The sequence below is a fragment of the Sus scrofa genome, chromosome 14 (assembly GCF_054392235.1).
Source record: "Sus scrofa isolate SSC_HxYL_T2T_F1_AM1 chromosome 14, Sscrofa_HxYL_maternal_Yorkshire_Landrace_v2.0, whole genome shotgun sequence".
In the NCBI taxonomy this organism is placed as follows: Eukaryota; Metazoa; Chordata; class Mammalia; order Artiodactyla; family Suidae; genus Sus; species Sus scrofa.
The window spans coordinates 115,930,243-115,956,544 of NC_139396.1; the positions used below are offsets into that span (position 1 = coordinate 115,930,243).

A 26,302-nucleotide genomic window follows, 5' to 3' on the forward strand; every position below is an offset into this window, starting at 1 on the left:
ATTTCAATATTATTTCAGAATGAATAATTTGATTTTCAAACAAAGCTGAAAGCAATAACATTTTCTTTTGGAGGGAATAAGGCACTGGGTAGAGGAAGAAACTCAACTTTTTTGATTAAAGGTTAACAAATTATTTGCAGTCTCGAAATATGATGTACACTGAATGTCCTTAGAGGTTGTCAAGCAAAATAACAACAAAAAAGTGACAGTGTGCTTCTTGCTGATATTGCCAGTGACTTGATACCATTTCAGCCATCTATGGTTTCTTATCTCTTGGGGCAATGTTATGCTTCAGTTTATACTGAAGATCTCCAAAAGTTGATTTTCTTCATGCTTCTAAGAGACTGTCGGGAGTTACCCGACTGAAAAAAAATCACAAAAATACTGTTTGTTCTTCCAAGAGTTGTTTTGGAAATTCTCTGCTGTATTGGAAAAACTAACCCAAGGGACAAAACTCTGTCAAGACACTAATATCATATTGGTGATATACAGAGCCCAAATCATTGAATCCCAGCCACATCTGCAAGAGTGGCCAGTGTAATGATTGATGTGTGTATCACACAGTGATTTGGTGGCAACAGTCTAGAAGAGAGAGTGAAAATAAATGCACTGGATAGCTTGATTATTTGATCTATGGTTATAGATAAAACAAACACTAAATATTTTTATCAAATTACTCAGACCATTATCAATTCATAATTGCATTATCAATTTAATAACTATGGATAAATAATTTGAAAGAGAGGCCACTCCTGGCCTCTTGGCCTTTTTAGTTCATTTGATTTGTTTAAGCAGAGATATTACTCAAATAGCAAGGTTTAAAACTTAAATGCTAGTATTGTTAGAAAAAGTAATGATTAATGATTATAGTAAAGGAATTCTACTTTTCATGTGTAGAACATTTTCACGTTACTTTTGCATTACTACTCCCCATATGATCTTTATAGTAACTCTATGATGTAGACAAGGTATTATTATCCTTATTTTACAGATGATTAAACTGAAGTCCAGTGAGATATTACAAAATTCTCTGGGCATAAAGATTGGAATACTATTTAGACCAATTATATGAATTTTTGAAGGCTATATCCCAATCTGCCCCTTCTTGACCTCTAAAAAGGCAAAAATTCTGCTACATCAGGTCACATTAACTGAGAAAGATAAAACACAAGAAATACAAGCTATACAAATCATCCCAAAATATATGATATGTGTTTTAACCACCAATTCATGTTTAATAATCTCATAGTATTTGTTAGACTCATTCTATACAATAGCAGTGCTCAAAGATTACATTAGGAGTTGTATGAGCTTCTCCTAGGCATCCTTTTCCAATACATATATGCCTCTGGTATGGCAGAATCTTTACTTTTTTTTCTTTTTAGAAATGCATCTGTGGCATATGAAAGTTCTGGGTTTAGGGATCAAATTGGAGCTGCAGCTGCCAGCCTGTGCCATAGCCACAACATCAATGGATCTCGCCCATTAAATTCATATTTCATTGTACATAATTTTATTATACTGTGCATGTAATTTTTCTAACATTTTAACTGTGATATAATTTTATATCATACATATTTCTTTTAATTATCATATATAATTTTTGCAAAATAATTTATTTAAAAGATGTACCTTATTTATTCAATACTTACATCAGTATTAGCACTATTATTATGTATATATGCCACTTATTTTCCCCTATATCACATATAAGTGACCCTGATTTCAAGCTATGTGATTATAATCAATTCTAAGGGCTTATGAGGAATAGACAACCTGATCAAAAATAGACTGAAATATGGAAAAAATATAAAAGTATTTGGCTTAAATTATTTAAAAGGAGTATGAAGTTTATGTAATGACACTCTAGTCCCCAAATTCAAAAATATGACTAAATCTATAAAGATTTATTTAGGAAATTGTTTTGTTCCAAATTGTAGAAAAAATATGGACTTATAGCTTGCTGAATTGAATATTACTTCATTCAGGTCCACCCATCATAGAAAAAGGAAATAGACTTTAAGAAAGAGAAAGAAACTGATAAGAAAGGGAACCGAGAAACACTGGTGTAAACTCAAGAAATTTGTGAATAGTGTGAGGGAAACTCAAATATAAAATTATGAGCATGATGTAAAATCTACATGAAAGAAAATAGAAGCACTGACATGTTGATCTTGAATTTGCACAGCACATTATTCATTCTCAAGTGAAGCACCCTTAAATTTAAAATCTCAAGTGGGTTTTTAATACTTTGAGAGTTGATACAATAATAATGGAATCTGAGAGGACAAGTGGCTCCTCTAACACATCTAAAAGTGACTGGCCTATAACTTGACTACTATTTGTCTCCTTTCTCTTACATTCTTCCTCCTTTGCTCTTATTTCCATTCTTCCTCTCTTAGTTCTATTATCTTATCCCCAAGTGCCACTCAGTAGCATTACATCAGTTTCTCCAAGCTGGAGGTACAGCAAAGAACAAGGTAAGACTTCTGTGTCTGCTCTCATGGATCTTATATTATAGCAGAAGAGACATCTAAAACAAATAACCAAACACAATAATGACACAGAATAATAAAGAAAAGGATATAGGGTTCTGTGGTAGTGACTGCCCAGTGTGTGTGTGTGTGTGTGTGTGTGTGTGTGTGTGTGTGTGTGTGTGTGTGTGTGTTGGGAAGGTTGTTGGTTCTGCTGTTGTGGATGAAATAATCTGGGAAAGCTACTCAGAGTAAGTAAAATAAATGTTCTAACACATGAATAATACAACATACTCAGTTACAGGAAGATTCTAGGCAAAATTTTTCAGATCAAAATACCTCAAGGAATTCCTGCTGTGGCGCAGTGGATTAAGAATCCAACTGCAGTGGCTCATATTGCTGTGGAGGCACAGGTTCAATTCCCAGCACTGCACAGCGGGTTAAAGGATCCAGTGTGGCCAGAGCATGTAGCACAGGCTGCAGCTGTGGTTCAGATTCAATCCCAGGCCAGGGAACTTCCATATGCCAGGGGTGTGGCCATTTAAAAAAAAACAAAAAACAAAAACAAACCCAGCAGGTGCAAAGATATCATGGCTGGCATGAGGTTGATGATTCAGAGGAAGAGAAAGGCACCATGGCTAGAACATGGTGATTATGCTGGAAGGGAAGGAAGTTCTATATCCTCCTGTCTTTTAGGAACATAAACCTCTGTATGGCAATCAGAGAAACCACCAAACTACACCTTCAACAGCGAAATGGGAAGGAATGATTAGAGAGCTGATTAACGTAAATATCAGAGTGAGCACCATGGAGCCTCCTTTGTGTCTCTGGATGAAACTTGAGATTCTCAGATTAATTAGACTAAAAATAAATAGATAAAATCCAAAGTGTGGTGCCTAAATTGTGATATTAGTTTTGTCAGAATGAATAGATAGTATGCTTATCATACTGGCTATTCTTTAGAAAAGGATTCCTAGATGGCACTATCAAGATTTCCAATAATTTAAAATGTAAATGAGGGATAAATCAGGCTTTTCATATAATCAATTTATCACCTAATTTGCTAAAACAAAGCATACTCCACTAATTAAATAGAGCATCTGATTATAGAATTAAAAACAAAAAAAGGAACGTACAAGGCATGATAATACTTTGTATTTTTTCAGATATTTAACAAAGAAAACCGAGAGAGAGGATTTTAATGTCCGTATTTCTTAAAAATCAAAACTAGGAGTTCATACTGTGGCACAATGAGATCAGTGGCATCTTTGTAGCACCAGGACACAGGTTCAATCCTGGCCTGGAACAGTGGGTTAGAGGATCCAGCACTGCCACAGCTGCGGTGTAGGTTACAACTGCAGCTTATATCTGATTCCTGGCCAGCGTACTCCGTATGACATGGGGCAGCCAAAAAAGAATAAAAAAATTAAAACTAAGTGTTAGACTTTAGAAAAGTCACAGTATTTTAGGATCTGAAGAGTAAAAGATGGATTTTAGTTTCTCTTGTTTTGTAGCTCATACATTGCTTGAATTATATTTCTTGCATATTTATTCTAAGTAAATTTCTTTAATATTTTTCCATGATTGTAAAATCATTGCCACCAATGTAAAGTCACCGTTTTCCAAAACTCATATCATTAGGAATTTCTGCACACTCCATGATCTTTTTTAAATTTTTTTTATTGTAGTAAAATACACTTCACATAAAATTTGCCATCTTAATGATTTTTAAGTGTACAGTTCAGTAGTATGAAATAAATCCATATTTGATTTGTTAAGGAATATTCCCTCTGTATCCACTTTGGTGAGAGTTTTGATCATGAATGGATGTTGGACTTTGTCAAATGCTTTTTTACATCTATTGAGATGATCACATGGTTTTTGACTTTTCCTTTGTTAATGTGGTGTATGACGTTGATTGATTTGTGTATGTTGAACCATCCCTGTGCACCTGGGATGAACCCTACCTGGTCATGGTGTATAATTTTTTTGATATGTTTTTGGATTCGGTTGGTTAAACTTTTATTGAGAATTTTTGTGTCTATATTTATCAAAGATATTGGTCTATACTTTTCTTTTTTGGTGGTATCTTTGTCTGGTTTTGGAATTAGTGATGGTAGCATCATAGAATGTCTTTGGGAGTTTTCCTTCTTCTTCAACCTTTTGAAAAAGTTTAAGGAGGATGGGCATAAGTTCCTCTTTGTATGTTTGGTAGAATTTGCCTGTGAAGCCATCTGGTCCTGGACTTTTATTGTTAGGGAGTGTTTTTATGACCTATTCAATTTCATTTCTAGTGATCGGTCTGTTCAGTTGATCTATTTCTACTTGATTCAGTTTTGGCAGGCTGTAAGACTCTAGAAAGTCGTCTATTTCTTTCAGATTGTCAAATTTGTTGGCATATAATTGTTCATAGTATTCTCATATTTTTTTGGTATTTCTGCAGTATCTGTTGTGATTTCTCCTTTTTCATTTCTTATTTTGTTTATTTGGGTTCTTTCTCTCCTCTTCTTAGTGAGTCTAGCCAGAGGTTTGTCAATTTTGTTTACCTTTTCAAAGAACCAACTCTTGGTGTTATTAATTTCTTCAATTGTTTTTTGAATCTGTATTTTATTGATTTCCTCTTTAACCTTTATAATTTCCTTCTTTCTGTTGACTTCAGGGATTTTTGTTGTTGTTGTTGTTCTTTTTTTCTAATTCATTTAGGTGGTGGGTTAAGTTGTCAATTTGAGATCTTTCATTTTTGAGGAAGGCCTGTATTGCTATGAATTTCCCTCTGAGCACTGCTTTTGTGGCAATCCATAGATTTTGAGTGGTTCTGTCTTCATTATCATTTGTCTCGAGGTATTTTTTTAATTTCCTTCTTGATTTCCTCATTATCCCATTGGTTTTTTAGTAGCATGTTGTTTACTCTCCATGTAATAGGTTTTTTATCATTTCTTTTCCTGTGGTTGATTTTGAGTTTCATGCCATTGTGGTTTTATAGCACTTCTTTCAGTTCTTCTACATTCTCACCAATACCTGTTATTTTCATTTATTTTTTACAGTAGCTTTCTTAATGAATGTGTGTTGTTTCTCATTGTGATTCTGATTTGCATTTCCTGTTTTTTGATTGGAGAGTTTCACCTATTTACATTTAAAGACATTTTTGAAAAGTTACTGCTGTCATTTTACCATTTGTTTTCTGTTTATATATTTCTTATAGCTTTTTTACCCCTAAATTCTGTCTCTTTTGTATTTAGGTGATTTTTTTTGTAGTAAAACATTTTAATTCATTTCTCATTTCCTTATGTGCATATTCTACAACTTTTTTTCTTTATGGTTGACATAAGGAGAACATTTAATATCTTAAAGTTATAACAGACTAATGTGAATTTATACTAGCTCAACCTCAGTAGCATACAAAATCTCTGTATTTTTATAGGTTCAACCCACCAGGGATTAGATCTGAAACTATTCTGTAGCTGCAGCAACACTGGATCCTATAAGCTACTATGCTGGGTCAGGGATTGAATATGTGTTCTAGTGTTGCAGAGACAATGCTGCTTGTGCCACAGTGGGAACTCCTAGAGTAATATTTTTTAAAAGTATACTAATTTTCTCATCATGTAAAAACAAAAAGTGAGTCACAGACCATTGTTTTAATACTAGCTTTTATAACTGCATATGTATTTACCTTCACTGAGATTGCCTTTCTTCATAGAGCTTTGAGTTACTGTCTAGTGTTCTTTCATTTTAAATTGTAAGACTTCTTTTTGGGTTTCTTGTGAGGTAAATAAGTGATAATAAACTCCCTCAATTACTGTTTAACTGGGAATGTCTTAATTTCTCCCTTATATTGAAAAGAGAGTTTTGATGGATATAGAATCCTCAGCTGATATTTTTTTTTCATTTAGCACCTTGAATATATCACCTCACTGACTTTTGACCTTTAAAGTTTCTGATGAGAAATTTACTGATAACCTTGAATATGATGAGTTGCTATTCTCTTTCAGTTTTCAGGATTCTCACTTTATCTTAAAATTGTTCCATTATGCAGTAACTTGGTTTGATCATTCTGAGTTCATTCTACTTGGTGTTCATTGAGCATCCTGAATATTTCTATTCACATATTTCATCAAATTCAGAAAGATTTTGGCCATTGTCTATTTAAGTAGTCTCTGCCTCTTTTGTTTTCTCTTGTCCTTCTTGGATTTCTACAATACATATGTTGACCTGGTTGATAGTATTCCATAGGTCTCTCGGCTTTGTTTATTTTCCTTCAGTCATTTTTATCTTTCTCAGACAAGCAATTCAATTTTGCTATATCAAATTCACTGATTTTTTTTCTTCTGTCTGCTTAAATTTGCCTTTGAATCTCTCTAGTGGATTTTTAATTTCTGTTATTGTACTTTTTCAGCCCTAGAATTATTTCTTTTGTTTTTTATTAAGTTCTTCCATCTCTTTACTGATATTTCCATTTTGTTTATACATCATTTTCATGACTTTCCCACTCTCTTGTTAGTTATTTTAATATCTTGAAGATGCTGTTTTAAACTTTTTGTCTGAGTTTTTTTTTGTCTAACAGGTCTGTTATCTGGTCTTCCTCAGGACTGATTTCTACTGTTTTATTTTCCCTATGATTGGGCCATGCTTCCTTGTTATGTGTATGCTTTGTGAATTTTCTTAAAAACTGGACATTTGAATTCAATAATATAATAAACCTGGAAGTCCAGTTCTCCTTCCACAGAGTTTGTTGGTTTCCATTTAGTTTTGTATTAGTTTTGATTATTCCAAGTTGTATCTGTGCTGAGGACCAACCTGAAGTATAAACCTAATGTTTTCTTATGTCGTTATGGAACCTATGTCTTTCCTGAGCATGTATAGTGACCCTCTAATTTTCTGACATATTCAGTTGCCTTTGAATGTCCTAATATTTAGTGTCTGACTACCAAAATTGGAAAGGGGGAAAGATAAAGTGGAAAGGGCACTAGCCCCCAAATCCCCTGGAAGTCACATCAGTCAAAGGGAATGGTGTGAAACAATGAGGGTGGGAGTTCAATAATGGCTACCTGCTTTCGTAATTGCACCTCCTTGATGAGAAGTAGCAATCAGTGATTGGAACACAGTTCCTCAATATTTGTAAGACAGGGTCCTTATTGCCCACCCTGGTTCCTGCAAGCTGCAGACAAGCTGCTCCAGGAATACATGCATAGCTGCTTACCACTAGGGCAGATGGTGGGGGACAGTTAGCTATTAATGAGCTAAGAACTGAAATTAACTGAAATTTACCACTCAAGATATCCCCTGTAAGTTGCAAGTCTTCAAAAGATCACAGAGTTCTAAAATGGTTATTTCAGACAGTCTGCCAATGTAGTGGTTGTCTGGGTGGCACGACAGATTGTTTGTCCTTCCTATTCCACCATCTTTGCAGACTCTAAGTTTTTCTAAATTAAATTCTTAAGTATATAAAATGGGGATAATGAAAAGTGATTTTCCCTCCCAAGATTAATATAAGGATGAAATGAAGTAATATAAAATATAGAAGGTACTATACACACACACACACACACACACACACACACATATATATACACACACACACATATACATATACACACACACACACACACACACATACATGATATCACTTTTAATATGTCCAGTGTGGTAGATAGTATTATTACTTACAAGTATTCACATCCCATTCATTTTAGGCTTCATCATATGCCTTGTTTTGGCCAATGAAATATGGATGAAATTGGCAAGTGTCTATTCTTAACAGAAACTTTAAGAGCCAGCATATGGTCCTATTCTCTGTTTCTTTCTGCCATCATGACCATTACTGTTGAGAAGCCTTGGCCGCAGAATAAATATTATGTGATGTAGGATCACTGCCAGCCTACAATAGACTTGTCATATGTGCAAGAGGAAAACCTTTGTTTTGCAAATCAAAGAGATTTTGGAGCCTGTGTATTATTACAACAACATCTAGTCTATTCTTACTGATACACCTTCCCTTCCCCTTGACAACTTATCATTGTCTGATGACCAACATAGAATTTTTGTTATTCTACATCTGCCACAAAAGGGAGTAAAGGGCCTTTATCTAAAGTGGCCTCTGAAAGTTTCAAATACAATTTGGGGTTAATAAGACCTTTTTTGGCTAACTTAAGAACACATTCTTCAAGGAAAGTTTTGTCTGGATATATGCCCAAGAGTAGGATTTCTGGATCATATGGTAGTTCTATGCATAGTTTTCTAAGGTGCCTCCATACTGTTCTCCATAGTGGTTGTACCAGCTTACATTCCCACCACCAGTGCAGGACGGTTCCCTTTTCTTCACATCCCTTCCAGCATTTGTTATTTGTGGACTTATTAATGATGGCCATTCTGACTGGCGTGGGGTGGTATCTTGCGGTAGTTTTGATTTGCATTTGAATGTATACATGTATGTGTAACTGGGTCACCATACTGTACAGAAGAAAATTGGCAGAACAATGTAAGCCAGCTATAGTGGAAAAAAATAAAAATCATCGTATTTAAAAAAAAAAAAAAGAACACATTGATCACTGAACACTTTGTATCTATGAAATATTCCTAGGTAGAATCAACTCAATTGTTTTCAAATTAAGAACTGTGGACATTACCCTCTAGCTGAGGAGGAGACAATCTAGGCAAATCCAGTTTATGAACATTCAGACTAGTACAAATAATCTCTCAATGTGCAGAGACAGGTTTTGAAATTAAATACTTTTCCTGTAATAAACTAAAGAATGTTGGGAGCTTTTAAAATAATAATTGCAACTTATAGATGAAATCAAAATATTCAGTGGAAAAATTAGAAGAGTTGTAATAACAAAAGAAAAATATTAATAAATATAATTTATTGAACATTTGGAGAGCCTACCTTTTTGTTTCATTATATCATCCAATTCTCTCTGCAAGCCTAGGAGTTAAATATTTTAAAGTCTAATTTTGTAGATGAATTAAAGCTTGGAAAAGTTATGGAAGTTGTCGTCTAAGTTTATATAACTGGCAAGTAGAAGACTGAAGATATGAGCTCAAGGCTATCTCACTTCAAAGTCAAGATCTCCTTTATTTACGTGCTATATTTACTGTATCTCTAATGCAGAACAGTAAGTTAGTCTGAGAATTAATACATTTCTTAAGGAGGATCAGAGAGTCTGGATTAGTTTATCAAAGCTTGCCTTAAGGAGAAAAGTTTATTATGGTTAATGTAAGCCTTGAATTTTTAGAAGGCCCTTTTCTGCTGCATAAGTGTTAAAAAAAAAATGCCTCCATCAAGTGCAACAAAGAAGCTCATCATTAAATGCTGTATTTCGTGAGCAATCTTATATAATATAATTATATCCATTGTATAATATTATTACTTTAGATATAGGTATAGATATAAATGTAGATATATATATATATATAAAACCTGCACTGATAGTTTACACTTCCCTGCCAAACAATGAAAACAATGTCAAATAATCTCTTCCTAATTTTGCTACACTCCATTTCAAAGTATTCTGATATTTAAAATGTTAACCTGAAGTCACCTGAATAAAAATATTAAAGTATCTTTCAATTTCTGTTTTGTTCACTGCTTCAACTTTAATACTTAGAACAGTGCCTGACATATACATAAACTATAATGATCAGTTCAGTGTTCAGTGCTACCTCAATCACCTCAACCTCATAACTATCCATCTATCTATCTATCTACCTACCTACCTATCTATCTACCTATCTATGTCAAGAGTAGCCTTACATTCATTATCATTGGTTATCTGTCTCATTACACAGGAACTTAAGGTCTAAATAAAATGCTTTTTAAAAATGTAAATAAGCGATAAAACATATATCAGAAGGGAAATAAATATCTATTATGAATATAGACTTATTGGGAAATGTATTTTCCAATAATTACAACTATACTAATGATATTTCTGGAAAGAAAAAACAGGGGGGGAGAGGAGGTAAGAAAAGCCAGAGAAAGATTAGAATTACTCCATTAGGATATTTAGACTTCAATGAGTGTTATATCTTTGAAAGAAACAATCTTTTTTAATTTATTTTTTTAATTTTTTTTGTTTTTTTGCAATTTCTTGGGATGCTCCCGCGGTATATGGAGGTTCCCAGACTAGGGGGTCGAATCAAAGCTGTAGCTGCCAGCCTACACCAGAGCCACAGCAACACGGGAACCTAGCCGCATCTGCAACCACAGCTCACATCAACGCAGGATCCTTAACCCACTGAGCAAGGCCAGGGATTGAACCTGCAGCCTCATGGTTCCTGGTCGGATTTGTTAACCACTGAGCCACAATGGGAACTCCAAAGGAAACAATCTTAAACCTAGATATTTAATTGAAGGAAACAATCTTAAACACACACACACACACACACACACACACACACACACACACACACACACATATATATACAGAAAAATTATTAATCAATTGTAAAGGTACAATTAAGGGTATAATGGAATCAGAAAACAAATCAGCCATATATACTTCGTGAGGAAGTAACTTGAGAATATGCTCCAGCCAAGCTAATGAAAAGAAGAAAAAGGACACATAGTAACATGAGTGGTTGATTAATTCTAAACATTTAAAACCAAAAAACAGAAGGTACATTAACATGACAGTCATGTTTATGAAAGCAAACTTATATCATTATTGATAACATAGTAAGAAAGGTACAATTGACAAGTGAGGAGGTCAAAGTGGGAAGGAATCATGACAGGAAAATACAGAGATTCTTTTATCTTACATAAAAGTATAATACGCATAATGTTTAAAGTTGTTAGCAAAATAAACCAACTTTTATGTTTATTATTCCAATTTACCAATGTTATCAACAGTGGAACTAAAAATATCAATGTCTCTCAGTGTAGGAAATTCAGGTAGGAAGAAAGAAGAAGGAAATGAAATTATGAAGTAAAATGAGCTAAATCTTCATATTTCATAAAAGAAGTCAATTGAGATTATTGAAATAAAGAGAAAAATAAGCATATTGATTAGTATTTGAAAAGTAACCATGAGAGAAGAAAATATCAATAGCTGCAAGTATTTGCCTCTGAGATGAAACTATACATATGGAATAAAGGGCTGACGAGTGGTATTTCTGTACTTTTAGATTGTTTGCACTGCCATGGGAATGCATTTCTTTGTTTAAAAAGCATTATTTATATCAAGATGACGTTTTGGTATGTAATATCTTGAACACACTATATTTGGATTTCCCCTTGGAAAATAAACAAGGATCATAATAAAATTTTGTTGAATGTAGAAGTGCTAGGAAGAAATATGTTATGCTTTATAAAAGAAATCTGACATGTTTTTAAAAAATTCACCTAAACTGAATTACTACTGACTGGATGATAATTGACAGAATGATTTCACTCCTTATCTTTGGACAAGGCTAGTAATAAAACCAGCAAACCAAGAGGACAAAAATTGCTTCTATGTCAGTGGCTCCTAACAGACATAAAATCAGACTGAAAATGGTTATAACATTCAGATCAACACTGTAGAGTGTTTAAAAACAGAAGCCTACACATTTCTAGCTTAGGGACATTTCAGTAACCTGTTGTCCTAAACATGGATTTATAATTTAAATGAATCAGTATCTTTAGACAGATAATTATCCAGCTATAAAGAGGAATTCACACAATGTCTTTGCAGCTACCACAGTCTAAGGTTTTATATTTGGGCAGATCATATTTTTATGAGAATTTGTGGAAAATAAAAAAAGCTATGGAAATGAAATCCCAACTGAAATTGCCTGAAATTGCCTTTCAGTTGGCTGAATAAATTTATTATCGATTTTGCCCTTCTCTAAGAATGAAAGGTTAATGAAAACAATCACACAGCTTTTATTTTTAGTTGCAGAGTATGTAATATACAAATGCTTGATTTGTTTCTCCCTCAAAATATGATAGTGTTTATACATCAATTTTATGTGCTATTATGATTGGGACAGTTCTGCCACAATATCTTTGCTTGCAAGACCTTGACACATTCATACTTTCTACTTTGCAATCTAGGTTGCATTATTTAATATGGGGGATTATTTACACTGGAGGCTAAAGAAGAAAAAGTTTTCTATATCAACTGGAACAGCTTGGCAAAGGGAAATATGTAAGTATTTTTTTCTCTTTTGTTGAGGATAAAAGATAAAAACATATGGACAAACTCAAGTTTATTATTACTACTGGAAGAGTAATTTTTTCAAAAAATATACTGGTAAATGATAGCCCCATGCATTTTATTATTTGTTAGTGGTAGCAGAACAGATATGTAATTCTTGAGTCTTTTAAGACCATTATCAATATATTTTAATTACATAAGTTTTTTCAAAGAAATTGTTCTTCCATATTTTTCAAACAAAACTGTAGTGGAGCTAAATGAAAACAAAACTAATTATTTGAGAATTTCTGTAAAATTAAAATAATTTCATCCATAAATTCTTATATAATTGAGAAAGTATTTATTTATTTGTATGTGTATGAATGTATTGATCAGTTGCAAATTGTTACAATTCTTCTCATTCCAGCCCTTAAAAAGTCATTTTTCTAATTATAGTTAGCATTAGATACTTATACATAGTTCTCAAAATCATTAATTTTATTGCCTTTTCTTTCACTAAAGAAATCTACTACAATAGCTCTCTCAAATTTCATCTAATCCATAATAAATGAAAAGATATATATATCAAAAAACCAAAACAAGAATGTGAAAATACACATGCAACCCAGTAGATGATAATTGACAGAATGATTTCACTCTATATCTTTGGACAAGGCTAGTAATAAAACATGATTTCACTCCATATTTTTGGATAAGGCTAGTTCATAGCATCATTATTTACAATTGCCAAGATATGGAAGCAACCTAAGTGTCCATCAACAGATGAATGGATAAAGAAAGTGTGTGTGTGCATTAGTTGCCAGTTACTAGGAGGCCATTGTGATAGGTGACATCTATTTAGTGATAATGATAGTCCAATAACATAGTTAAGGGTACTACATTACATGCAACATCTCACTTAAATCTTACAAATTATTTTTTATCAGGTGGTTGTGTTATTAACCTCTTTTAGAGAAGGCGAAATCTAGTTTTATAGAATTAAATTGTCAATTGAGTAGCAAAACTAGAATTTGAACTCATGTTTGTCCAATCTAAAAAGACTAAATTCTTAAATAACGTGCTATACTCCCCACAAGGACACATCAGCTTCTATGACCTATTCATTTTATGAGCTATATTTGTGGCTTTAGGAAAGCACTTTACCTTGGTTCTCAAACAATTATTTTGTATATTTGTTTTTGTCCTAAAATTCTAGGTGTTGTCAAGCATATATATAGTTGTTTTAATTAAAATGATTCTGAGATGAATGGATTTTAGTTATTAGTACAGGATATAGAGATAAATTTGATTCAGCCCTTCTAGGGTGTCACCTCACAGAGGGCAAACTAGGTTGCTTTGATTTAACAAAAGCTCTTCTCTGCATTTACCAAAATGTCCCACACAGGCAGTGCCTCAGTCAATGCTGTTGCTAATCAGTATGCATTCAGAGCTCCTGTGGGCTTTGGTGAACTCTGTGATACTCTGTTGTACATTTCTTCTGGTAATATGTGATTTAAGTAGCCATTATAAAGAAAACTAATATTTTCTACTTTCGTTAATATTTGTAAGGACATGGAAATTAAGGTAAGTCTCATATATGGGGTTATGCAATGAAATGGTTTGGTGATCTGTACAGCTGTCTACTGAGGTGTACGGATATTTGAAATACACTTTTAGTGTCAGGTGCAATTGGAAGATTGTACTAACAATAATAGCTAATGGAAAGTCTGTAAAACTAAAAAGTAATGTTTTAGGTGTTGGAGTGCAGGTAAATTCTGCTAAAACTCTACTCCTTTGGACATATCCCATTCCTGTTTATTTCTGAACAGCAGTCCTCTTCCATCCTCTAGCTTTGCTAATTTACACCACCTATGGTTTCCATCATTCCTTTAAAGGGCACATGCTACTCAAACATCATACCAAGTTGACTATAGCTTTTTAAGCCTTAATTTTATTTTGAAAAATTGAGATGAATTAAAAAATTTCAAATACTTAGGTTAAAAAATGCTTTACAGTATAATGAATGTACGAAAGGTAGTTTCTGAATAAATGCCACAGCTTCCGTTAAAGAAATATATGTTATGAATCAATTACATAAAGTAAAATTCAGATTAGAGCAGTACAGAAATTAGAATGCTCCAACCATCTGAGATGGCTGTCAGGATAAGCAGTGGCATTTGTACGTGTCATGAAGGTGATTATCTTGTATCTAAGCTCTAGCAAGGTTAGATCTCAGATGCTATCTTCAATATTAAGAAATTTTGCATTGACAGCAAGTAGGCTAGGATTAAAAGAACTCAAATGTTGAAGCATGTAGAAGATTGAGTTGTGAAATATTATGAAAAGAAGCAATATTATTGCAATGTATAAATTCAGTTTGAATGAGTAGAATCTAAAGCGATAAATATTTAAACTACTTGAAGTTTTAGCCATATTCAGGAATGAAACAATTCTGTAAATAAGGCGGCAGAACTTTGTATCTCCTCCTATGTCTTGTCTTTTTTTTTTTTTTTTTTTTTTTTGGTGTATTTGTAGACTGTGGAAGTTCCCTGGTCAGGGATTCAACCGGTGCACCAGTACAACATCATTGATCCAAACCACTGCAGTGACATCACTATATCCTTAACCCTCTGTGCCATGGGGGAACTCAATGCCTGTGTCTTTTCATATCCATTATTTTTCTTCTATTATGAGATAAAAGAAAGTCTAATAAAATTAAAAAATATTAACTGAAGACTTACTGAGAACTAGAGTTGAAATGCAGGCTATAAATATGGGATCTCTAAGGATCCTCTAAGGAAAATCTTACAAATGGTCAAGACAGGTATATACAGGCATTTACAGGCAGGAAGATACGGAGGAAAGTTTTATGGGACATCATGGACTTAGTACTTGTAGGAATTTTTTGGACTTAGAGAATAATTATAGGTTTGACTTACAAAATTTGACCATGTGGAATTGGCAAAACACTGGAAAAACCTAGTGTATTAAAAGGGGTAGAGACTCTATAAAATGCTTTTAAAAAAATCTTTCTAACTTCCAGAATAATGTAGAGACTAATTATAATGTCTGGAAGTCTGTGAAAGGGCTGTTTTTCAGATCAGACCTAGACCAAACAGAAATCAGTGGATCTACTAAATGAGAGTAACACAGGGACTATTTCAAAAAATAAAAATGTAAAAATCTACTTCTAATGATTCCACATCTGAGGTAAAGCAGTCAGTTAATTCTGATGCTTGGCCAGGCTTGAGAAACACTTCCTACGCAACTCATAAACTATGCTTAGTAATTTTAGATAGCAAATCACAGATAGAAAGAGAATGGGGGAGATGATGGCCAGATAAGCTAAAACTATATTAGTAGTGACTTGTACTGGTCAATCACTGATTATGGAAACTGTAAAAATGAAATATAGAAAATAATTCTTCTTGACTATATACCCTTCATGACTGGCATAACTAAGTCACTGCAGTGTTGCCTAGGAAATTTCTCCAGATTAAATTGCCAAATAGATTGTGTAGTGGCAATTCCAGTATAAACTAAAGGAGTCAGAATTGAGCAATTCTGTGTAATGTTAACAAGTAGTCATTAAAGATCTAGTTCTCTGACTTGATGTAGTTAAAATATAAACACAAGTTTTCAAATAGTCTCTTATGGGCAAAAGATGAGATTTTCAACATTATTAGATAATAGCACATTTATAGGTTCTCACTCAACTTAATAGTCTTAAAATTTAGTAGGAACCAAGTTTTTGAAAATGTTGATAAATTAATGTAACTAAGAGTAGCTGGTCACATTTGAGTTTCAAAATGATTAAAAGTTGAAATAAAATAAAATATCTAATATATATGTGTACACACACACACATACGGTTGTACCATGTGGTGATTTATTTATTTTAAATGATTTTTATTTTTTTCCATTATAGTTGGTTTACAGTGTTCTATCAATTTTCTACTGTACAGCAAAGTGACCAAGTCACACACACACACAAACATACACACACACATCCTTCTTCTCACATTATATTCCATCATGCTCCATCCCAAGGGACTAGATATAATTCCCAGTGTAAATACCAAAGATGGTGTCTAAAGGGGAGATGTAGTTAAGAATTTGGTAAAATATATTTAATAAACAAAGATTCTTTGAAGAAAGTTGCCATATCATAAACCCTAATTGGGTCAGGTAAGTTTAAAATCAATGTTAGTCTAAATAGTAATCTCCTAAAATATTCATATTCTAATCCTTGAAGCCAGTGAATATTACTTACATGGCAAAGAGAGGCTTTGCAGAAGTAATTAAATTAAGGACGTTGGGATGGAATATCATCCTGGATTATTTGGTGGAGAATATATATATATATATATATATATATATATATATATATAGACACACACACACATACACACAATGTATGTGTGTGTGTATATATCTATGTATGTGTGTGTATGTAAGAGTAGGCAAAGGAAAAGTTGGCTACAAAAAGAAGAAGCAATGCTAGGACTGAAATGGAGAGAAATTTGAAGATGTTACTCTGCTACCTTTGAAGATGAAGGAAGGGGCCATGAGTGAAGGAATGCTGCTCTAAAAGCTGGAAAAGGCAAGGAAGTGGTTCTGCCCTAGAACTTTTGAAAGGAGTTCAGCATGGCTGACACCTTGATTTTAGTTCAGCAAAACTGATTTCTGACTTGTGGGCTCCATAACTGCAAGAGAATATATTTGTGTTGTTTTAAGTCACCATATTTGTAGTAATTTGTTTACAGTGGCAATAGGAAATTAATACAAAATCTTTGAATATAATTGACTCTGTGGAGTTAAGGCCAAAATGTTAAAAAAAAAAAAAAAGGGTCTTTCAGAAGACCACTCTAAATGATACATACTTTAGAAAATTCTCCCTTTTAAACTTTTCACTTTGTAATCTCAGCTGCTAAAGTCTCAGTTTTTTTTTTTTTTTGAACAGTGTAATTTGGTTTATTAAAGTATTCCACAGAATTCTCAGTCTTTGGATAATTTGTTAAAGGATTAGATCAGAGTTTATATTATTTTTAGCAATTAGCAATTGATTGCTAAATATTTATTGAGCATATAACATGGTCCTAGTACAGCCATAAAAAATCACAAAAGAAATAAGAAATTATACAATCTGAGTTGAAGAAGAAGGTAGTGGTTGTTTTGTCCACTTCCCATGGTCACCCAGATCATATAAACCTATTGCAGCCATATTTTAGTATTTTCATTAATAGGAAACTTCACAGTCTATTTTATTGTTAGTGATCCCTATTCAATTATAAAAATATTTTTGTAAATCTGTATTTTGCAAATTTAATCTTGGTTTTGTCTTATGTAATTCTTCAGAAACATACTATCTTCTGGGTTTGCACCATTAAGTATCTGAAGGAGGATTGTTTGCATGTTATTATCTATTCCCTTGAAGATAAATTTCTAGGTCCTTTAACCTCTCCTTTTAGTAACATCTTTTCCAGATCCATCACTATTCCTACAAATATGAAGCATCAGTGACATGGAGAAGGACTTCATCTCTTGTTCTGTACCTTTCTCACCTATCTTTTCTTTTTGTCTTTTTAGCGCTGCACCCACGGCACGGCATATGGAGATTCCCAGGCTAGCAGTCCAATTGGAGCTATAGCAGCTGGCCTATACCACAGCTCACAGCAATGCCGGATCCTTAACCCACTGAGCAAGGCCAGGGATCGAACCCGCACACTCATGGTTCCTAGTTAGATTCATTTCCCCTGTGCCACGACGGGAACTCCTCACCTATTTTCCTAATAGAAGTCAGCCCATGATCCTAAGGATATATATGCACCATAGGAAGTAATCAATATTAGAGTGACATTTGGGAAGGCAAAATCTCTAGTTAACTACTCTGCAACTGGATCACAATAGATATTTTAGCAAGATCTCTAGATGATTTCTATGAGTACTACTGGGCTAAAATATTTCTGACAGGCAATTCTAATAAGTGAAACTTTCTAGATATTTGAATGGTCTAACTGTGAATCTGCTATAGGCATATAAAGGAGTTTATGTACTACAGTTCTTCTCCATTAAAGTCTACTTCTGAGTTCATGGGAAAAAAGGGAAAGACAAAAATCTATTTGCTAATCATATATTCTATGCCAGGCACTGTGCTGTATGCTAGAAATGCAATAATTAATAAGAGAGCCCAAATTCTTTCTCACATGAAGACTAATCAGTTGGGGAAAGATCTTAATTAAGTAATCATAATAGAGTGTGTTCAGTTTATGGGAGAAGACAGAACGCTTCTGTAGCCCACAGCGTTAGCCCCATACCAGGACTCTCCATTCTATCTAAATTATGTGGTCAGCCATTCCAGGAGTGCATCTCTCTCTCTCTCTCTAGCACTCTAGAATTCTTTACTTGCCCCTTCTCAGGAATTACCTTGATGATATCTATTCTTGATGTTTCTGCTTTCTCTGCTACTTTGTAATTCTTTTATTTCACATTCACTCTTCACTGTTACCTCACTGTCTGCCCCAAACCTGCTCTATCCAGTCATCCTTAAATCTTTTCACATTAAACCTAAGATCTTGTTTCCTATTTTACTTAGTAGATAGAGGCTACTCATCTTTATCAACATCTATCGTCTCGTCATTTTAGCTGCCTTGAATTATTTCTTCATTTTGACCTATTTTCCTCTGGTTCTAGAGGCAAAATGTAACCTTCCTTTTTCAGGGCTAGTCTCCCCACCTGTGCCTCCTCCAAAACTCCTTTAGATTTGTTTCCCCTCTCTTTCAAGGTATAATTTTTTTTCTCTGTTCACTTCATTCCAAGCTTTTATCCACATAGATGCTAGCCACAATCTAAAAAATATTTTTATAAGATATCGATCTCTATCTTTTATTCCATAACTTTGTTACTCTCATCAACAAACTTTTGGTCAATTGGATATTCCCCATATGTACTTAGAAATGTGTCAGTAATTTAGGATAGGGGTCATAAATTTCATCTGTTGCTTCTGTCTTCACTACCAAGATTTATTCCCTTTTTCTTATGTTCAGATTATTTTCATCAGTGTTGGTCAGTATGGTCATTAGCTCCTCTTTCTCTGCTTTGACTTCGTGGCAAATATCTCCTTCAAAGAACATGGGCTTTTTGCCATCAAGTCATGTTTCCATCAAGTATGAGTTATGTGAAATTTTCAAGATACTTAGCCATTCCACCTAAGATCTAATTCTTGTAATATTAGAGTTATATCTATTCTCACATCACCGAGTTTCTGTAAAGGTTAAATAATCTTTTAAAAGAGGAGGGCAGAGTAATGTGCAAAGTAACCATTCAAAAATGTAAGGTATTGTTACTTTTTAACTATCACTTATCTCCTATATTCTAGAGGCCATACTTGTCAATGGTATCTAGAGAAATCAAATCATTAATCCTGTGCCCCATATGTAATTCATAATTAGTTGTAGAAATTAAACACTTATCATGTAGACCCCTAGACATACTAGTGAAATGATATTTAGTCTCTCATTTCATATGAAGTATAGCAATCACTGATTTTTTATAAAGTTGCTGCCGTATTAACTAAGACACTGTATGTTAAACACTGAGCAAAGAATATGATATGCATGCAAATGCTAGTTGCTATAATCATTATCATCAACATCATCACCATCATTTTATCCCCTTGCCAGTCTGGCTTCTTATACCATTTCAATTAAAGATTTTCTTGTATGGGATTTTGTAATAACAAAATCAAGTGGCTTATTTTAGTCAATATCAATGACATACTTTTTTGAAAATCACTTATCCTTGGTTTTGACTCAGTGTTTATTTTTCTCTCTTTTCTGACACATCTTCCTCCTTTTGTCTCATGTAATCATTTCCTCTAATTCTTCAACCTTTTTCACCTTTAAAATACAACCTATTTCCTAGGTTTTAATGTTTCTTTTTTTTTTTTTGTCTTTTTTTTTTTTTTTTTTTTTCTTTTCTAGGGCCGCTCCGGTGACATATGGAGGTTCCCAGGCTAGGGGCCTAATCATAGCTGTAGCCGCCAGCCTACGCGACAGCCACAGCAATGCGGGATTTGAGCCGTGTCTGCAACCTACACCACAGCTCACAGCAATGCTGGATCCTTAACCCACTAAGCGAGGCCAGGGATTGAACCCACAACCTCATGGTTCCTAGTCGGATTCGTTAACCACTGAGCCACCACGGGAACTCCAGGGGTTTTTTTGTTTTTTTTGTTTTTGTTTTTGTTTTTTGTCTTTTTGCTATTTCTTTGGGCTGCTCCCGTGGCATATGGAGGTTCCCAGATGAGGGGTCAAATCGGAGCTGTAGCCGGATAGCCGGATCGTTAACCCACTGAGCAAGGGTAGGGGCCGAACCCTCAACCTCATGGTTCCTAGTTGGATTCGTTAACCACTGCGCCACTACGGGAACTCCGGGAACTCCAGTTTTTTTTTTTTTTTTTTTTTTTTTTTTTTTTTTTTTTTTGTCTTTTTGTCTTTTTGTTGTTGTTGTTGTTGTTGTTATTGTTGCTATTTCTTGGGCCGCTCCCGCGGCATATGGAGGTTCCCAGGCTAGGGGTCCAATCGGAGCTGTAGCCACCGGCCTACACCAGAGCCACAGCAACGCGGGATCCGAGCCACGTCTGCAACCTACACCACAGCTCACGGCAACGCCGGATCGTTAACCCACTGAGCAAGGGCAGGGACCGAACCCGCAACCTCATGGTTCTTAGTCGGATTCGTTAACCACTGCGCCACGACGGGAACTCCGGGAACTCCAGTTTTAATGTTTCTTGTACAAATATCCGTATCTCTAGTCTCAATCCCTATCCAATGACTACAAACATTTCCAAATCCATATGCGAATTTCCTTTTGCCATCCAATAAGTACTTTACACTTAACACATCTTATTTTACTAACACACAGCTTTCTTTGGAAAATTGTTCACTTTTTCAAAACCACCATTATCCTACTGCATCCAATTTCAATATAATTTAATCGCTTGATCAATCCTATTTACTATTCTCTAAAACCATCTCTCACATCCAACCATTTTTCTTCAGTCTAACTAATAGCAAACAAAATTCCCACCAGTCAGGTGATAGAGAAATGGAGAAAATAGCATAAATCTCAAGATCTCTCACAATTGCATCACTGAGGATTGAAATCACATTCTCCAAGTGAAAGCTGCCTGTATATGAAAGAAAGAAGAGCACTGAAACAATCATTGCATACCTCAGCAGACAAAATTATGACTCTAAATTCAAATATACATGATTTTAAATCCTGACTCCATTATCACACTACTTAAATAGGTACAACAATAATTATTAATTTTTCTGATTCGTATTTTCTCATCTGGAAACAGCAATTTAATAATACTAATATCACATGGGATTGTGCATATTAAAATAATGCAGGGTTTACTGCATAACATGCTTTTAACAAATTGTAGTTATTATGATTACTGTCATACATTTTTTATTGACTGTTTACTTATCCAAAATGTTTATGCATTTAGCTTTTAACTCCTACCCTCACCCTGGTTAGAAGAATAGGGATGTGGCTGCCTTTTTTCCCTGGGTATCAGGTGTGGTGGTCTATCTCCGATTTATTTTTGATCCAATAAAATTTCCAAGAGAACCCGCTGATACTCCTTAATGACTCTTTTCGCAGATATCTGTTCTTATTTCCAGGCATGTAAGGAGAATGTCACCTTCCTAAAGCAGTTAATGCACCCAGCAGTTCAGATAAAAAAAAAAAAAAAAAAAAAAAAAAAAAAACCTTCTGCATAATATTCACCAGTAAATAAGACAGAACTGGGTATTGGTGAAGTGGAAGCATAAATGTCATTTCTACTTCAACAGTTAAGGCCTAATGACACCTCTGAAAGCAAACAGTGTGTGACAGAAGGGGAAAGTTTACTTTCCTGAAGGCAGACAGTTGATAAATATAAAATTCTCTTTGCAGGTCTATGGTTCTGTAAAGATGATGTAAAGCACATGACTGAGTAGCTTTTTCAAAATTGCAGCACTACATAAAGCATTACTTGAGGAATCTGGGTTCTAGAATCATCTGGGATGCATATAGTATACAGAATACCATCCAACAATGTTTTGTATACAGCTTTTATACACTTAGCAAAAATATATCTCACTTCCACTAGTTATTTTTCAAACTAGTAATAATCTTAAATTATCCTATAAATTATGATAAACAGAAACAATATAAATACAGCTTATTTGTCTTATATATTGTAAGCAAAAATTAATTTTAGGCTACCATCTCAGCCCTGAGATTAAATTGTGACTTTTTTTTTTTCTAACAAACACCCCCACGTAAATGCTGTTCACGCTTGGTCAGCTATGAGACAGGTTAGATAAAGACAAATCTTATGAGTGAGGTCTTCCAGGGAACCACTAGAAATATCAAATAATTGTAATTCTCTGCTAATGAAGTTTTGAGGAAGTTTCAAATACATTGTCTCTTGTAGTGGCTAGCAGCTTCTGGTTTTCACTATGATTGCAGGCTGATGGTTTTCAAGGTTACTATGGACCCAGAGAGATGGGGGGAGGGTGAAAATAGATCAGCTTGTAGCACCATAAATGTCACTTAAAAAAAACAAACAAAAAAAACCCCCAAAAAAACAAAAAACAAGGCTCAGTTGATTCGCTTGAAGAAATACTTCACAGATTTCTGCAAGTGTTTAGCTAATTTCAGAGTTCTGTAAAAGTTTATTTGGGCAATTTTGCTAGTACCCTCATTGCTTTTTATTTTTAACAAAAGTTTAGTTGATTTGCAATATTATATTAGTTTCAAGTGTACAACATAGTGATTCAATATTTTTACAGATTATACTCCATGTAAAGTTATTACAAAATAATGTACTTCCCTGTGCTATGCAACATATCCTTGTTGCTTATCTATGTTATACGTAGTAGTTTGTATCTCTTAATACCATGCCCTACCTTGCCCCTCCCCACTTCCCTACCACACTGGTAACCAGTAATTTGTTCTTTATATTTGTGAGTCTGTTTCTGTTTTATTATATATAATTTTATGTTTTTTTTTATATTCCACACATAAATGATTACAGAATATTTGTCTCTGTGTCTGACTTATTTCATAATATTCTCTAGGACCATCCATGTTGTTGTAAATGGTAGAATTTTATTCTTTTTATGGCTATTTAATATTCTATTATTTGTATAGATGTGTGTGTATAGATATACACACACATTACATTTTTCTATCCATTCATCTGTTGATGAACACTTAGGGTGCTTAGGTATCTTGGCAATTGTAAATTATGCTACTATAAACAATGGGGTGCATATATCTCTTTGTATTAGGTTTTCATTTTTTTTGGAATGGAATTGATGGATCATATGGTAGTTCAATTTTTAGTTTTCTGAGGAATCTACATGCAGTTTTTTTATAGTGGATGCACCAATTTACATTCCCGCAAACAATGTACACATTACACATCCTTGACATTTGTTATTTGTGGTTATTTTGATGATAGCCATTCTGACAGGGGTGAAGTTATACCTGATTATGTTTTTTTTTTTTTACTACCCCCACCACATTTTCTGTTATCAATGTCATATTTTATACCTGTATGTTTATCCCTTTACTGATTACTGTGGTTATAGCTGATTTTATAATTGTCTTTTCCTTTGTACTGGCTTATTTAAGTATTTGATCCTCAACCTTTACTAGATACTTGAATTTAGTGGTGGGATTTTTCCTTTCTATAGATTATTATTTATTGGTATAGGCTTTTCTTTTCCATTTAGAGATGATCAATTAACTTTTATTTTAGGGTATGTTTAACAGTGATGAACTCCTCTAGTTTTGGCCTTTTTGAGGTTGTTTATCTCTCATCCCATTTTGAATTATAATCTTGCTGGGTAGAGTATCCTAGTTTGCAAGATTTTCCCTTTTAGCACTTTGAATATACAATACCATTGCCTTCTGACCTGCACAGTTTCTTCAGAAAAATCAGCTCATAATCTTATGGGAGTTCCCTTGCATATGATTTGGTGTTTTTCTTTTATTGCCTTTAGAATTATAGTTCGTCTAGAATTTTCTAGTTCTTTGTTAAAATCCTGTGTTCATCCATTTTTTTCCTAATTCAGTTAACATTCTTATTACTAATATTTTGAATTCTTTACCTGGAAAAATTGTTTATTTGTTTTATTAGTTGTTTTTTCAATGATTTTCTTTTGGTTTTTCAATTGAAACAAATTCCTCTTTCTCATTTTGCTTAACTTTCTCTGTCTCTAAGAAATTAAATCAAACAGTTACCTACTGAAATCTTGAAGGGATGTCCTTGTGTTGGACCATCCCTATACAGTATTCCTGTGCCCAGTGGCTTTGGTGGCAGAGCTGTACATGAATGTAAGTTGAATCTGTGTTTGAAATGAACACAAGACATGTCTTTTCTCAGGGCAAACTGACAGCTATCACTTTGGTAGGAGGCAGGGCTGGAGATGGAGTGGCTAGAGCTAGAGCCACCTGTGAGCCAGAGCTTTCCATCTGCTTAGCGGCCTTCACTCCCCTATCAGGAGTGAGTTCAGGTTCCAAGTTTCTAGAGCAGAAGACCCAAGGTTCAAGTCTGAGCTGGCTTTATTCTTTTAAAGTGTGTGCTCTCCCTGCTTGTAGCACTGACACCATTGCCTCAGAGGGAAGCTGTGCTGGATTAAAAGGGGCTGGTGTTGGCACTACAAGTGAGTTGGGGCTGGGCTGTAGTAGTCTGGCTGAAGTTCCAGACCCAGACTTCTTCTGATGTGTTGCTTGTGTAAATACAAGTAATGGTTGCCCTTACCCTGTTCTGATGCCACTTTTAATCTGAGCTTCCTTTGTGTCTCTCAGGCAAGCCCTTGCCCCAATGTGGGGCTGCATTTTGAAGCAAGCTGGGCTGGAGCATTGACTCAGCTCAGTGTGGTACACACCTGGATAGTAGTGGGAAATGGGCCAGCCACTGGTAGTTTTCATTCCACACACTTTGCTCTGCCTTAGGAGCAAGCAAATGTGTGTGCACTCATCACGAGTGGAGTCAAGGCTTCCCACAGCCCTCCTGTTAGTCCCACAGGCCCTTCAATGAAGCAAGGGGGCTTGTCTTCCCTATGTCAGACCCTAAGCCTGGGGCACCTAATATGTGGCTCAAACGACTCATTGTCCAGGGAGGATCTCTGACCATGTAATCTCCCTCTTCTTCTAAGTCCCATTCCAGAGGCACAGGTTGCTTCTCTTCCCTTTCTATACAATTCCATGTGGAGCTTTCTCACAACCTTCACTATACTGAAGTCTTTCAGCCAATCTCCATTTAGTTTTCAATGACAATTGTTTCATATGTATTACTTATTTTTAATGTGTTGGTGGGGGAGGTGAGTTCCATATCATCCTACTCTACCATCTTGATCTTCCTTCCTTTCATTGCTTTTTTGAAGAAGGGATTTTAAGTCCTTTTCCTAAAATTTTACCGACCTTATGGGAAGTTGTTTTTTTGTAATATTTCTTCTTACCTCATACTTGGCCTTGGTTTAATACCAGCTCTATGGGTGAACATAGCTTTCTTCCTCCCAATTTATCTTAAACAACTTTAATTATGTTTCCCCTCTCGAGAAATCTGCTGGAATTCCTCAAATAAACAAAAACTTTTTTTTTGGTAAACACAGTGGGAATTTCTTGGTCTTCATCTTCCGT

At 34.4% G+C, this 26,302-nt stretch overlaps 2 long non-coding RNA genes across 5 annotated transcripts in view; one reads left to right on the plus strand and one right to left on the minus strand.

Moving 5' to 3' along the window:
* LOC146396954 (uncharacterized) overlaps nt 1–26,302 on the minus strand; it is a 545,736-nt gene that overhangs the window by 201,481 nt on the left and 317,953 nt on the right. The gene's annotated exons all lie outside the window — the stretch shown is intronic.
* LOC146396955 (uncharacterized) overlaps nt 1–26,302 on the plus strand; it is a 263,099-nt gene that overhangs the window by 116,135 nt on the left and 120,662 nt on the right. Inside the window, exon 3 of the long non-coding RNA XR_014827594.1 lies at nt 12,511–12,604. This is a non-coding gene — a long non-coding RNA (uncharacterized LOC146396955). The remainder of the gene's footprint in view (nt 1–12,510; nt 12,605–26,302) is intronic.